General features: G+C 38.2%; 1 protein-coding gene across 1 annotated transcript in view; it reads left to right on the plus strand.

The window, feature by feature from the left end:
- Nucleotides 1-13,776, plus strand: part of ppip5k1a (diphosphoinositol pentakisphosphate kinase 1a) — a 50,606-nt gene that overhangs the window by 32,832 nt on the left and 3,998 nt on the right.

A 13,776-nucleotide genomic window follows, 5' to 3' on the forward strand; every position in this document is an offset into this window, starting at 1 on the left:
TCATTTAATCTTCAACTAAAGATAAATAAATAATCGTCATATGATAGAAAAAAAATTGTCTTATGGGGGGTGGCGTGTCATTGTTTCTTTGTCCATTAGGTGTTGCTGTAGTCTAATACAGGCCATTCAGGCTCTTATAAAAGCTGTTGGTGTCTTTTCATTTGTTCCACCTCATTTTCACTCATCAGGGACAGCTTTCAAAAGCTGATTTTTGCATGTTGAGGTTAATGAGTTATCAGCGGTTTTATCTTAAGATGTAATACACTTCGCTCTATACCAGATTACCTTATAAATAAGGCCATAGTGTTTGGAAAGAACAAAAACATCTCTTTCAGAAAGAACACTAGAAATATTGTTTTCTCTGCTTTCAACTCTGAAGCATATGGGCAAAATTTTCATTTGGGGCTCGTTTGTTATGTTGAAAATCATGGAATGTAAAGGTTGCAGTAGCTCACTTAATGTTCCATGTTAGCTGTGCTTTATGAGCAGCAAACAGTAGCAGCCGTGCTGAATTCGTCCTTATTCTTATTTAACGTGGGGTTGAATGATGGTCTTTCAACTCCGTTACCATTTTGTGCTAGCAGAGTAGAAAGATGCTCACAGCCATCACACACTGAGCTACAACTCAATGATTCCTGTTCTAATACCTAATGTTCTTCATTGCCTTTTTAAAAATCTACGTCAAAAAGTTGTTCTCGGGTTCCCATGGATACGGTTGATGACAACGTAGTGGAAAGGAAAAGAAACAGTGCTGAAAATTGTCAAACATGCATTACAAATAAACTAGTGGAACTAGAAAGCTAGGATTTTCTCCTTCATTAAAGGATCCTCCACTGGTTTTACAAACGTGGCCTAAAACCTTTGAAATTTACTTATTAAAAGATCTATGTCTAAGAAAACAGCATTTTTTTGCACCATATTCATTTTATTCACTTTTAAAAATGGGACTACTTTACAGTTTTAGAGACTGTGTTCCTCCATCTTGAAATCATGTGATTGATGATGTCACACATCCCATAAACATCCTATTGTTTTCTATTGGAGTGAAACATTCAGCCTGATTTTGAGATCATTTAGCAGCTTTTTCAGTCAAAATGACAACTTGTGCAGCTTTTGGTTGTTTTAAATAATCAGGAAAAATTAGAAATTCTGATGCAAACCTCTTTTGTTTAACGAAAGATGATAAAAATAATCTATGACCACAAGGTGTGACGTTCCAAATCTGTGGTTTTTTGGGTCACAATTTTTTTTTATTCTCTTTCTGTAAACGAGGTTTACATCGACATCTTTAACTTCTCCTATTTTTTTAAGCTACCAAAAGCAGCACAAGTTGTCATTTTGACTGAAAAAGCTGCTAAATGATCTCAAAATCAGGCTGAATGTTTCACTCCAATAGAAAACAATAGGATGTTTATGGGATGTGTGACATCATCAATCACATGATTTCAAGATGGAGGAACACAGGCTCTAAAACTGTAAAGAAGTCCCATTTTTAAAATACAACGAATATGCTGCATAATCATGTGTTTTGTTAGGTATAGATCTAATAAGTACATTTCAAAGGTTTTTGGCCATATTTGTAAAAACAGTGGAGGATCTCTTTAAGGAACATTTTCTTGATTTTAGTGGTAAAATTTTTCCGGAAAACAATATGTTAAGTGTTGGGCCCGGATATATCTTTTCCCAAATGTGCACCCTAATGAAACTTCCGCCCCAAATTCCTTTCAAAATAAAAGCACCATATTTTCCCATTGTGGTCTTCACAAATGGCCTGCGACCCACGAGCTGAGAACCAATGAGAAGCTGTGTAGTAGTGTGTAGTCGGGGTGTGTCCTCTTGGTGGTGGTGCTGTCATCGTCATGTCGTCCACTAGGTGTCGCCGTCTTGTCGGATGCTCGTCCATCCTGTTCCACCTCATGTTCACACGTCAGGGGAAGCTTTGTCAGACTGGTCGGTGCATGCTGAGTGACTCTGAGCCCTGGTAGTGTTGGTCATTTCTTAATGGCAGACCTATTCCTAACTGGTAGAAGTTACTGGGAACACTGGGAGGGCTAGCCTTAATACAAACTGGGCTTTTTCCTTTTTCTTTCGTGTGCTCTTCACCTCCTGAGTTGAAATCATTTCATCTGACGTCGTTTTATCGAGGCGTGGCTCTACGTCCATGTTAGAGAAGAGCAGGCAGTGAGAGAACATGATGCACCCACCATCCCCCATGTGGCCTCGCAGTAACACTAGTGACCTTTTTTTAATTTTTTTTTTTTTTTTTTTTATTTCCTCAGAGTTGTTGTCAATGCCGGCAGTAAAACGATTTTCTGTGTCGTTTGCAAAGCATCCGACTAATGGTACGTCTGCTTCTTTCAAGTATTTCTCACTTCACCAACCTTTTGTCTTGCATGTCTTCAAACTTTTGTTTCTCAGCTTTTTGGCGTATTCTTTATTTATTTATTTTTTCTCCACATGGCCCTCCAGCATCTCAGGTTTCTGTTTATTTTTCTAATTGTTTTATTTAAATTTTTTGTTTGACCCATGCGCTTCAGACTCCCACTTCTCTAACACTACCTGACACTTTCTCTCTAACCGGGGTTCCCACTCAGTTCTCCAGGATAGTTGGGATTGGGAATGATGTTGGACTGAAAGCCAGAGTAGCAAAATGTGTTAAGTAAAGCTGTAAACATCTATACTCCAGATTAGTTAATCAGTTCTGTTAGATTTTTATAGTAAAAACTGGATTATGGACAGATTTTATCTGAATCTCTGCTGCCTTTGATTATTTGACTGATGTTTGGACACTTTGTGCAGTTTTTTTAACTGATTAACTAAATACGTTTGTTCTCAAGCACCTTGGCTGTGTTGTAAATGTCACAGTAACGTACTACTGTATATGCTACAAACTCAATGAGTATATACTGCCAACAATATACTATAGTATGATTAGGATGATGAGTGTTCCCAAGATGCATTTGGAACCTACAGGTTAAAAACCTTGTTCACACTGAGGCTAAATATCTCTGTTGATTCTCCACCTTTACTTTGAAAGTTCTGAAAACATTTGAAGAGAAAAAGTGACCAAGTAGAATATCAACATGTGCTCATTTGATCCATAAAACTCACGTAGACACATTTCATTAACACATTTCTAAGATTATAGAGACCTGCCATTATGGGTAGGCATCGTTTGATTTTGAACAATTCCTCATTTTGATTCCGATTCCCATTCTTCTTAAGGTGCTTTCACACCTAACGCAACTGTAGTGACTGAAGCAACTTGATTACATTAAAATCAATGTAAATGACGCAACCTCAAGTTATCTCCCCGAAAGTGACGAGACGTGTAATTTGAGCGCCGAGGTCGCGCTCAACCTCATCGCTCAAAGTTGAAAAATCTGAACTTTTTAAGCGACTTAAAGCAACAAATCCCTCGTCCTTCACTGTCTGTAGAGCGGAGGCTGCAGCCCCTCCCTGCTCCCTCCCACTACAGTGCCGACGGCTGCAGCGGTGGGCTGTACAACTTCCTCAATTTATCGGTTCAAAATGAAAGCGATAAAGTGACCAAAAAGCACCGCTATGTGCAAGCGACAGATCAGGGAAGATGGAAGCTACTGCAGCGCTGCGGTCGCGTTCAGTGTGAATGCACCTTAAGAGGCAATTGTACAATATATGTATTGTATACAATCTATATACATGTATATATTGTATACAGTGTATATTAGGGATGAAACGATTCACTCAACTCCCAATACAATTCGATTCACGATACTGCGTTCACGATATGATTTTCTCACGATTTATTTTACAAAACGGGACTGTAGACAAATGATGATATAATATAAAATATTCCTTTATTTTTTTTCAGGAAAAAACTAGAAAATACTGTACTATTTTCCTTTTATTTTTCATTGTCAAAAGAATCCCTTGATAAACTATTCAAAATAATGCAATTTAACTAAAAATAAATCTTGAATGAAATAAATAAAGGAATAATACAAGTGAAGAAGAAGCCTATTAATTTAAATTCTGGTTCTATAGTAAACAATGCAAAACTGCATAATAGTTCTTTTTCTTTTTAAAAGTGCAACTGAAAATGTATTTTGTGCCTTAAATATTGTACTTTAAAAAAAACAAAAAAAAAAAAAACAGTCATTGTATTTACATCAGATATTTGTTTTGACCAGCAGTGGTCGGTTAGCATGCAGTTATTCTTGCAGTGAAGAAGAGATGCTATGCTATCAGACAGAGCTAATAGAAAAACATGACTTTTACAGATATTCACGTAATATTACAGATATTCTTTCAGTGCTAAAGAGGTAAGGAATCATTTATGAACATGTTTGAGAGTAGAAGGCGGCCAGAAAGAGAGTAGTAGCAGATTCCGCTCGCCGCCTCCACTTCTGGACAAGAGAAGGATAATTTTCCATTTTCAGAGTATCGATATGAACCATGTATATATTATATACAATGTGTATACATGTATATATATAACATGTATACATTGTACAATGATCATGTTCGTCGTGCACCCTCCTGTGCATGATGTAATTTTTTTTACAAATGTTACACTAAGTCGAGTTGTTATTTTTACTGAAGTGATGCCGCACGCTGTTCATGATCACGTGGTAATATAAACATTTTCAGTGGATTCTTCTTCGTTGGTGTTTGGCGGCTTCTTCTTCTGGTTGGAGGACTGGGTATCGAAAGTAGGAATTGAAATTTAAAAATTTGAACGTTTCCGGGAGAATCTGAAAGTTAGTCCTGGTATCAATCGATACTCGATGCCCAACCCTACCCTCCATTGTGCTACTGACGGAACATCCTGGACGATTTTACGTTCCACTTGCAATGCCCATTGTGCATACCTAAAAAAATGTCCCCATATAGTTTACATCCTGGTATTTCTCACATACTATCTAATGTGAACGCACTATATACTCATTTTGACGTCAAACTTAGTATAAGTAGTACGTTAGTACTAGTAGTACATTCGTATGACATTTACAACACGGCTATTGAGATTACTATCATTCTTATTTTAGTGTGTATTGTGGTGGAAGTTGTGGTATTGTTTGAGAGGTTGTTGAGCATTCTGTGTTCGGTTTTTGGGTTCCATTTTCCCCCCGTTCTGAAACCTGTTGAGTGCACACACCTTTGACATGAACTCAACGTTTAAGGACATGCAATAGACAAAGAATGTTGGGAAGAGAAGCAGGCAGAGCTTAGATGTCGCTCTGCCTGATAAACCGTGTGATGACTTTGGAAAACTCAAGCTTTTCTAAACCTGCGTTGTTAGTTTGTAAACGTCTTTTGAATGACGGAACCCACACACACACCTGATAGCAGCATCAGTATCTATACATACAGTGACCAATTACAAACGGTAAAAAAAAAAAAACTCTTTTAACCTGTATATTTAGTTCTGCACCAATCTAAGCCTACAAGCATAAATTGGCTTTTGAAAACACAAACTATCAGGCGTTGCCAGGCAACAGTTAGTGCCATTTCTAACTAAAGTGAAGGCTGATTTTGACGTAAACACTGCACCAAGCCCATTCATAAATGGAGCTCACGCACCTATGGTTCAAGCTCTGAGTTTATAAGAAAAAAGTACTTTGTGAGGATGTAGAACGTTTGGATTTCTATTTTATGATCACAAGGTTTCGTCTTGTTTTCCAGTCTGTGAAGGATCATTGTTTGTTTAGATTTAGGAACTAATGTCTTCCTGTGTTGCAGTGCTACGAGTCAGCCATAAAATGGTTTTCACATTAAACTGTAAACTTGTCACCATATCCAAAAGTATCGTCAGACCTGCGTCTTTATCCTTAGCAGCCAAAATCTCAGCATCTATTATAAGCCGGCCTGACAGGAAACATATATTTTATTTTTGTGATTTTAGTTGTAGATTGGAACAGAGCTACATGTAGGTAAGAACATGTTTAATGTATTTTTTACAAGTTAAAAGAAAGATTTTTAGGGTTTTGTTTGACTATTAAGTTTGACTTTTGATTCCCTGTTTGTTTTGATTGATGATATTTCCTCTATGTCCATGTGTCGTCTAGATCAGCGATTTTTACAGTTCATTATGTAGTCCATAAAAAACAGTGTCTCCTTTTTTTTTTTTAAATAAAAATATTACAGCAATTTTCTGATTAAATCATTAGAGTTCTGATAGACTTCTTCAGATTTCACCAATTTTTGTATCAGTTTATCCATTTAACAATTTTTTTTTTTTATCATAACCGTACCTTCTGTGACTGCTTTAGACAGATATCTGTGTTGTTGGCTTCTATCAGGTGATATATTGTATCCCTCCAGACTTTTGTTGGCTCTCAAAGATTTCCCCGAGTAGGAAGACGGAAAGTTAATAGTTATATCTTTGGATTCTGTATATCTGGAACTTTGTCCTTCCTTATGGTGGATTTGGTATACATAAAAAGCATGACAAGTGCATTATACAGGTCGGTCATGTTTAACCTATTAAGTTTTGTATGGTATCGTTCAATATTGATGTCTGCCCAGTAAATTCTTAAGCCTTGAAGCGGACTCTGGCCCATTTGGTAAAGTTCCTGGTCTAAGTTTACTGGCGAGACGTACCCGTTTACAGTGACGTGCCGTGACCACTAGGGTTGGGTAGGCACGTTGCAAATCGAGACCACCAATGACAATTTCATATGTTTCTGCTGTCAAGTGTTAACTCAATTCAAATCAATTTTATTTGTATAAAGCAATTTCCAACAGTCATCTCAATGCGCTTATCAAAATATCAAATGCATAATAAGAAAGAAAAAACCCAATAAGATCCACATGAACAAGTGTTTATCATCTAACAAAATCAACATCATAAACACCATTAAAGAAACATAAACAATTATTTAATATAGCCTCCATACTCTCCAACAAGATATATCTCATGGCACGACAGCACATCTGTTGTTTGTGTTGGAAACACAGAGAAAATGACAACTTAGAACATCCTCAGTGAGGAGCATCCACAAAGTCAATCCTTCCTTTTGTTCCATTCACTGTGAAAAGTATGAAACATGTTCTGACCTTACCTTTGCTGAAGCTCTGGTATCTCAGGTGTTGGTCTCCATCTTTTAAAAGCTGTCGTTTTTCCTCAAAACAAAGTTAATCTATCATCTCTAGCGCTGTCATCCACACTGTAGTGTTATCCCGCCCACTAGCTAGAGAATGTAGCAGCAGCAGTCACGTGTCATCTATTCACTAATCTGCTGTGAACTTACGTATAGCATTTAGCATAGCGCAGTTACGTGCAAAGGCAGCTCTCTACGCTGCCTTTATGCGTAAATGGATGTCATATTGGGGACCTGACTGTGCATGCGCAAACATGTAAAATCACACAATGGCAACGGAGGCAGAAGAGCGACGTGCCTTTGGGAGGTTGCGTGGCCTCCCTCTGCCTTACAACGGAGCGAAAAAAAAAAAGACTGTGCAGCTGTTCCAGGAAATAGCGCTGTTTAGAAATTTGGGCTATGAAACGCACAAAATGTGGACACTTTCAAACTAAGGTACTGTAGGCTATTGGAAATGGAAAAATAAATAATTTATAATTTAAAAAAAAAAATTATAATTATATAATCAAAATATCAATTCACCCTTTGGTAGGCACTGCCTACCTTGCCGACCCTGACGGCACGTCACTGCCCGTTTACCAGATAGACATTTACTGTGTTTACCGATAATCCTAGACCATGATGTGGTTTACCAGATACCCTGAGACCTTTACTAGGTTTACCAAATAAACCTTGACCTTTACTAGGTTCACCAGATACCCTGAAACATTTACTAGGTTTACCAGGTAAACCTGGACCTTTGCCATGTTTACAGATGCCCAGAAACCATCACCTTAACTCTGTTTACCAGATAAACCTGGACCTTTACTGAGCTTACCAGATACATCTGGATTGTTACTTTGTTGACTAGATAGACCGTAACCTTTACTGGGTTTACCAGATACACCGTAACCTTTACTAGGTTTACCAGATACACTGTAACCTTTACTAGGTTTACCAGATAGACCGTAACCTTTACTGGGTTTACCAGATACACCGTAACCTTTACTAGGTTTACCAGATACACTGTAACCTTTACTAGGTTTACCAGATAGACCGTAACCTTTACTGGGTTTACCAGATAGACCGTAACCTTTACTAGGTTTACCAGATAGACCGTAACCTTTACTGGGTTTACCAGATACACCGTAACCTTTATTAGGTTTACCAGATACACCGTAACCTTTACTGGGTTTACCAGATACACCGTAACCTTTATTAGATTTACCAGATACACCGTAACCTTTACTAGGTTTACCAGATACACTGTAACCTTTACTAGGTTTACCAGATAGACCGTAACCTTTACTGGGTTTACCAGATACACCGTAACCTTTACTAGGTTTACCAGATACACTGTAACCTTTACTAGGTTTACCAGATAGACCGTAACCTTTACTGGGTTTACCAGATACACCGTAACCTTTACTAGGTTTACCAGATACACTGTAACCTTTACTGGGTTTACCAGATACACCGTAACCTTTACTGGGTTTACCAGATAGACCGTAATCTTTATTAGGTTTACCAGATACACCGTAATCTTTACTAGGTTTACCAGATACACCATAATCTTTATTAGGTTTACCAGATAGACCGTAATCTTTATTAGGTTTACCAGATACACCATAATCTTTATTAGATTTACCAGATAGATCGTAACCTTTACTGGGTTTACCAGATACACCGTAATCTTTACTTGGTTTACCAGATAGCCTGTATCCTTTATTAGGTTTACCAGATTGACCAGGACCTTTACTAAGTAGTTTACATAGTAGATCAGCACCTTTCTTTTTCTGGCACCAGGTTTTCCACCCGAGGAGGAAGTTTTTAGTCGTGTTTATTCATGTTCTGTGTGCTATGAAGTTAAAGCACTGTGTTGGTGTTTGTAAAGACTATTTTAAAAGTTTTGTTGTAAGATGAACTCTGGCGTTGTTTGAAGTCAAACACCTTCTGCAGCGTTGGTTAAATAAAGCCCTGTTGTTTGGGTGGTTGTGATTTTTCTGCACCGTGTTTCATCTTCAGCTCTTCTGTTTCTCGCTGTGGTTTGGATCAGTGAGCGTTTTCACGTTTCTGCACCAAAGGAAACTATTCTTTGTTACTGGAGCACTGGGCAGGTTTTCATCTCAAATTCACTGCTTTTGGTCCACAACAATTGGCTGTTTGCAGTCAGGTGGCTGCTGCTGGGTTTTGGTTTGTTTCTTTTACACTCACACACACACACACACACAAGCCTTTTCTTTCCCCTTCTGCAGTCCGTCCTCACGTATCCAGAGTGTTTTCACACTCCACAAAGATTTATCTTCTATTTTACAATAACTCGCCGTAGTTATAATGTATAAAATTGATTTATAGTTATTAAAATATATATATATATAGATAAATTGATTCTTTAAGTAATGATAATGCGTGTTTTTTTCTAAACATAATTATTTATTACATCATTAGACATGTTTTACAATAAATCACTTATTTTTAAATAATTCCTTCTACATGCATTTAATCTAGCCTGTTGGAAATAATTGGCCTAGAGTGAAAACTAAATGGTTACAAAAATAACAATAATTTTTCATATATTTGAACAGAAGCAACACAAGTACACATCAAAACTTAATCAAGCAAAAAACAAAATTAGTCAAATAAACATACACAGAAAAAGGGAACAGTAATGAAAATAATAGCTGTAATCCAAGCAAATTTAATACATAAAACCTACACATATCTCAGACGTAGATCAATCTCTTGTTTAAACAGGTTATTTAAAAGGATAATGTGTTAAATCTTAAGGGCCGTCTACGAAACAGCAGAGGCGGAACTGTCGCCCCCTGCGGTCACAGATTTTATTGGGGCACAGATTTTGTTTATCAAATTTTGGTAAACAAAAAAAGTTAACATCAACTTTTTTTTAACTTTTACTATTTTTAGATCAACACAAACCAGCACAAGTTGTTCTTTTGACTGAAAAAGCTGCTAAATGATCCTGAATGCTTCACCTCCTGTAGAACTCAATGGACTAAAAGGGGCGATTTACGTCATCAATGACATCATTTCAACCTGGTGGTGCACAGGCTCTAAAACTGTAAAGTAGCCCTATTTTTAAAAGTAAAAAAATTTATTTGGTGCATACAGATGATCTTCTAATAGAGGGCAGAGCCCGTATTTTAAACGTAAATAATGCCGACGATCACATTAGTTTAATTGTGGCAACCAAAATCGTGATCATGATTAAAATTTGATTAATTGTGCAACCATAATCAGAGACAGGGATGTCTAAATCTAGAAGTCCTCAATCCAGCATGTAACAGAGCACTGCTCACTACCAATAGTCTGGATACGTGGAGGCGACGCCCTCGCTTGTCTTTCTGTTCCTTCTCCTTGCTCTCCCTCCCTCCCTCGCGGCCTCAAACCTGTACTGCTCCTCTTCCTCCTCTTCCTCACCTCCTGCTCTGTCCCTCCTGGCTCTCCCCCCCTCTCCTTCCTCAGAGCCCCTGGAGGAGCACCACGTGGCCCAGTTGTTAAGGCGTTTCTCCACCAGCCTCAGCCTGGGCCGCCACCTGTCTATGGACGGCGCCATGGCCCACCACCTCCACCAGTGCTCCTACCACCTCCGCCTCTTCCGCAACTGGCTCGTCTCCGGCCAGGAGCCCCTAGAGTACCTTCACGGTCAGCCCTGGCCCCCCGCCCTCTCTTAGCCCCGCCCCCCCGGACTGTGCTGGCTGCTGTTGACTCTTGCCTGGCCTCTTCACGTCTCTGCATGCTTGCCTGTCTGTGGTTATGCAGATTGAAAAATGCTGGCCTTATTGGAGCTGTTTTGGGGCATTTCTTGCAGTGGCAGCACCTTTTTTTTCCTCCTTTTTCTTCAACTATTCTGAATGTTGACCCTTTTTAAATTTACCATAATTCAGACATAACAGCATGTTTACACAATAACATCAACGCTTCTTATGCTTATTGAATTAATCCGTGTTTGAAGATCTTTGAAAAAACAACCTTTTAGTTTATTTACTACATATCCTGAGTTTTAAATCAACCAATGTAAAGTAAAGGAAGTAAACTGAAGGTCCACTTTTTTCTAAGCATGGACTCAAGCTGGTTATTGAAGGTGTGCTTTAGTATCGGCACTAAACGATGATCTTTAATGTCGTGGAAGTTGGTGGGGCTCCGACTTTCTGTTTTAGAAATTGTGTTTTGAGTCTGGCGCCATATAACACCTTTCTGTTTCATCGTCTTTTCCTGTTTAAACGACCTTACTGGCTGTTAATTTTCCCAAAATCATACCAAACATTCTAAATAAGGTAATAGTCGACTAATGTTAATCATTTTCTACTTAAGGTACTGCACGAGAGCTAAACATTAGTCACACTGCTAACCCTCAAACACCTGTTTAACAGGATAAATCCCATGTAAATGTATGATATGGTCCCAAAACATTATTTGTCAGACCTTAAATTACAGCTTCCTCTGATCAGAATCAGAAAAAACTTCATTAATCCCTGAGGGGTGATTTATAGAAGCATATTAAAAAAAAGCACTAATAATAATAATTACACACACACTGAATGATAAGGTGCCAAATGCTTATGTATAAGTTAGAAAATATAAAATTAAAAATATTAATAATTAAGTAAAATAAAATATAAAAGTATATATACAACTGTTAACAGATTTGAAGTTTTTTAGGACCGTAGCAGGCCAGCTGCCAGATACTGATTTCTTCTGTTTGCTCTAAAAACTCTGCCAAAGTGACTTCCAAACACATTTGTGGCTTTTTTCCGTAATGGAAATTATGTCACAACAATTTGGAAAGATTTGAATCCAGACAAAATTGAACTTTCCTCCTTGTCTGGAGAAGAAAAAAAAATCACAGAAAGAATGAAGTAAAAACCCTTTTATGCAGCCGTCCAATACGGTGGCTGGGAAGTGTCAGGTGAATGCATTTACAGAAACAAACACAAATGCAAACAGGTCACAACACGAATGCTAACCAGCCACAACGGAAGTGTTTCCGACGGACTGGTATTACAGTCGGACGGGTATTGTGATGTGATCGCCTGATATGAAAAATATAAGAGTATCCTAATCAACTTTTACTTACTTTCATACCCGTTTCAATATCTTCTTCTTGTTCTTAACTGTTCTGGTGGGTTAAAAACATCTGCCAGAAACGTGTCCGTCTGTAATACCGGTCCGTCGGAAACACTTCCGTTGTAGCCATTTTGCATTCGTGTTGTGACCTTTTTGCATTTGTGTTTATTTATTTAAATGCATTCACCTGACACTTCCCAGCCACCGGGTTTCCGCAACGGAAGTGTTTCCGACGGACCGGTATTACAGATGGACACGTTTCTGGCAGATGTTTTTAACCCACCAGCATAGTTAAGAACACAGAAACGCGTATGAAAGTAAGTGAAAGTTGATTAGGATACTCTTATATTTTTCATATCAGGCTATCATATCATAATACCCGTCCGTCTGTAATACCGGTCCGTCGGAAACACTTCCGTTGTGGCCGGTTTGCATTCGTGTTGTGACCTGTTTGCATTTGTGTTCGTTTCTGTAAATGCATTCACCTGACACTTCCCAGCCACCATACTACATCCCACAATGCAATGCACCAAACTTATCCAAATAGGTGTTTATACTGGAGATCAAAGCAAACTTTCAACCTTTTACATCTTTTTTTCCAGCCAATGATCTTTGAGTTATTGATCGATGTGGCTGATTGATTTTCTGACTCTTTTTCGTCTGGTGAACTGCCAACCCTGTTTGTTAGCCTGTCAGCTGACACAGACTCACTGGTCCTGGTCAGGAAGAGTAGGAGGAGAATTAGGAATGTTTTCTCCTCAAACTTCAATCCTCGGTTTGTGTTGTGCAGGGCTTTGCTTTCGGATTAAAGAAAGAAGAAAACAGATTGTGTCAAAGGAAGCTCGGGGCCACATGCAGCCCTGGGTTTAATTTTGTGTGTAAATGCACAGAATGACTCCAAAACATACAAAAGGACAAGAGGAATACACAATATTACACAAAAAAATGCACAATTAATCAAAAAAAATACAAAATTACAGGCAAATACACAAAAATGACAACAAAAATGCACAGAATGAAAGAAAAATATACAAAACGACAACAAAGCACACAAAAACAACACCAAAAATACATGAATTCTACTTCAAAACACACAAAAACACACAAAATTAGAGAATAATATACAAAATGACTAAAAAAAAAATATACAAAATAACAAAAACACACAAACCCTTTATTGTCTTCATCGTTAATGCTCAGATAGGTCTTTATGCTAAATGCTGACATGAATGGCCCTCAGATCACATGACAATTACATGTTTGCGTCCTCGCTGTGATAAGGTTTCAGTGTTCACCGTTTGCCCTGTTTTAAAGTTTTAGTCGGGATGATATTTGGTATTCCCATGTCACTCAGTTGGTTCCTTGTTTTATTGCGATATACGGACTGTGTTTGTGTCCTCGGTTGATGATTCAGTGTTTATTTGGGAGTTAATGTTAAGAAGCACAAACTCTTCATGTTTTTAATGGAGTTTCTGTCTTCTGGACGGGAAGTTGAAGCGTGCACGTTGGTTGTGCAGACTCACAGTGAGGACGTCCTCTGCGTGTGAATAATCTGCTGGATGATGATGATGACGTGTTTTTTTTAATTGGACACTGTGTTCAGAGCTGCAGTGAAAGCTTGTTTTCC

The sequence above is a fragment of the Gouania willdenowi genome, chromosome 3 (genome assembly GCF_900634775.1).
Source record: "Gouania willdenowi chromosome 3, fGouWil2.1, whole genome shotgun sequence".
Taxonomy (NCBI): Eukaryota; Metazoa; Chordata; class Actinopteri; order Blenniiformes; family Gobiesocidae; genus Gouania; species Gouania willdenowi.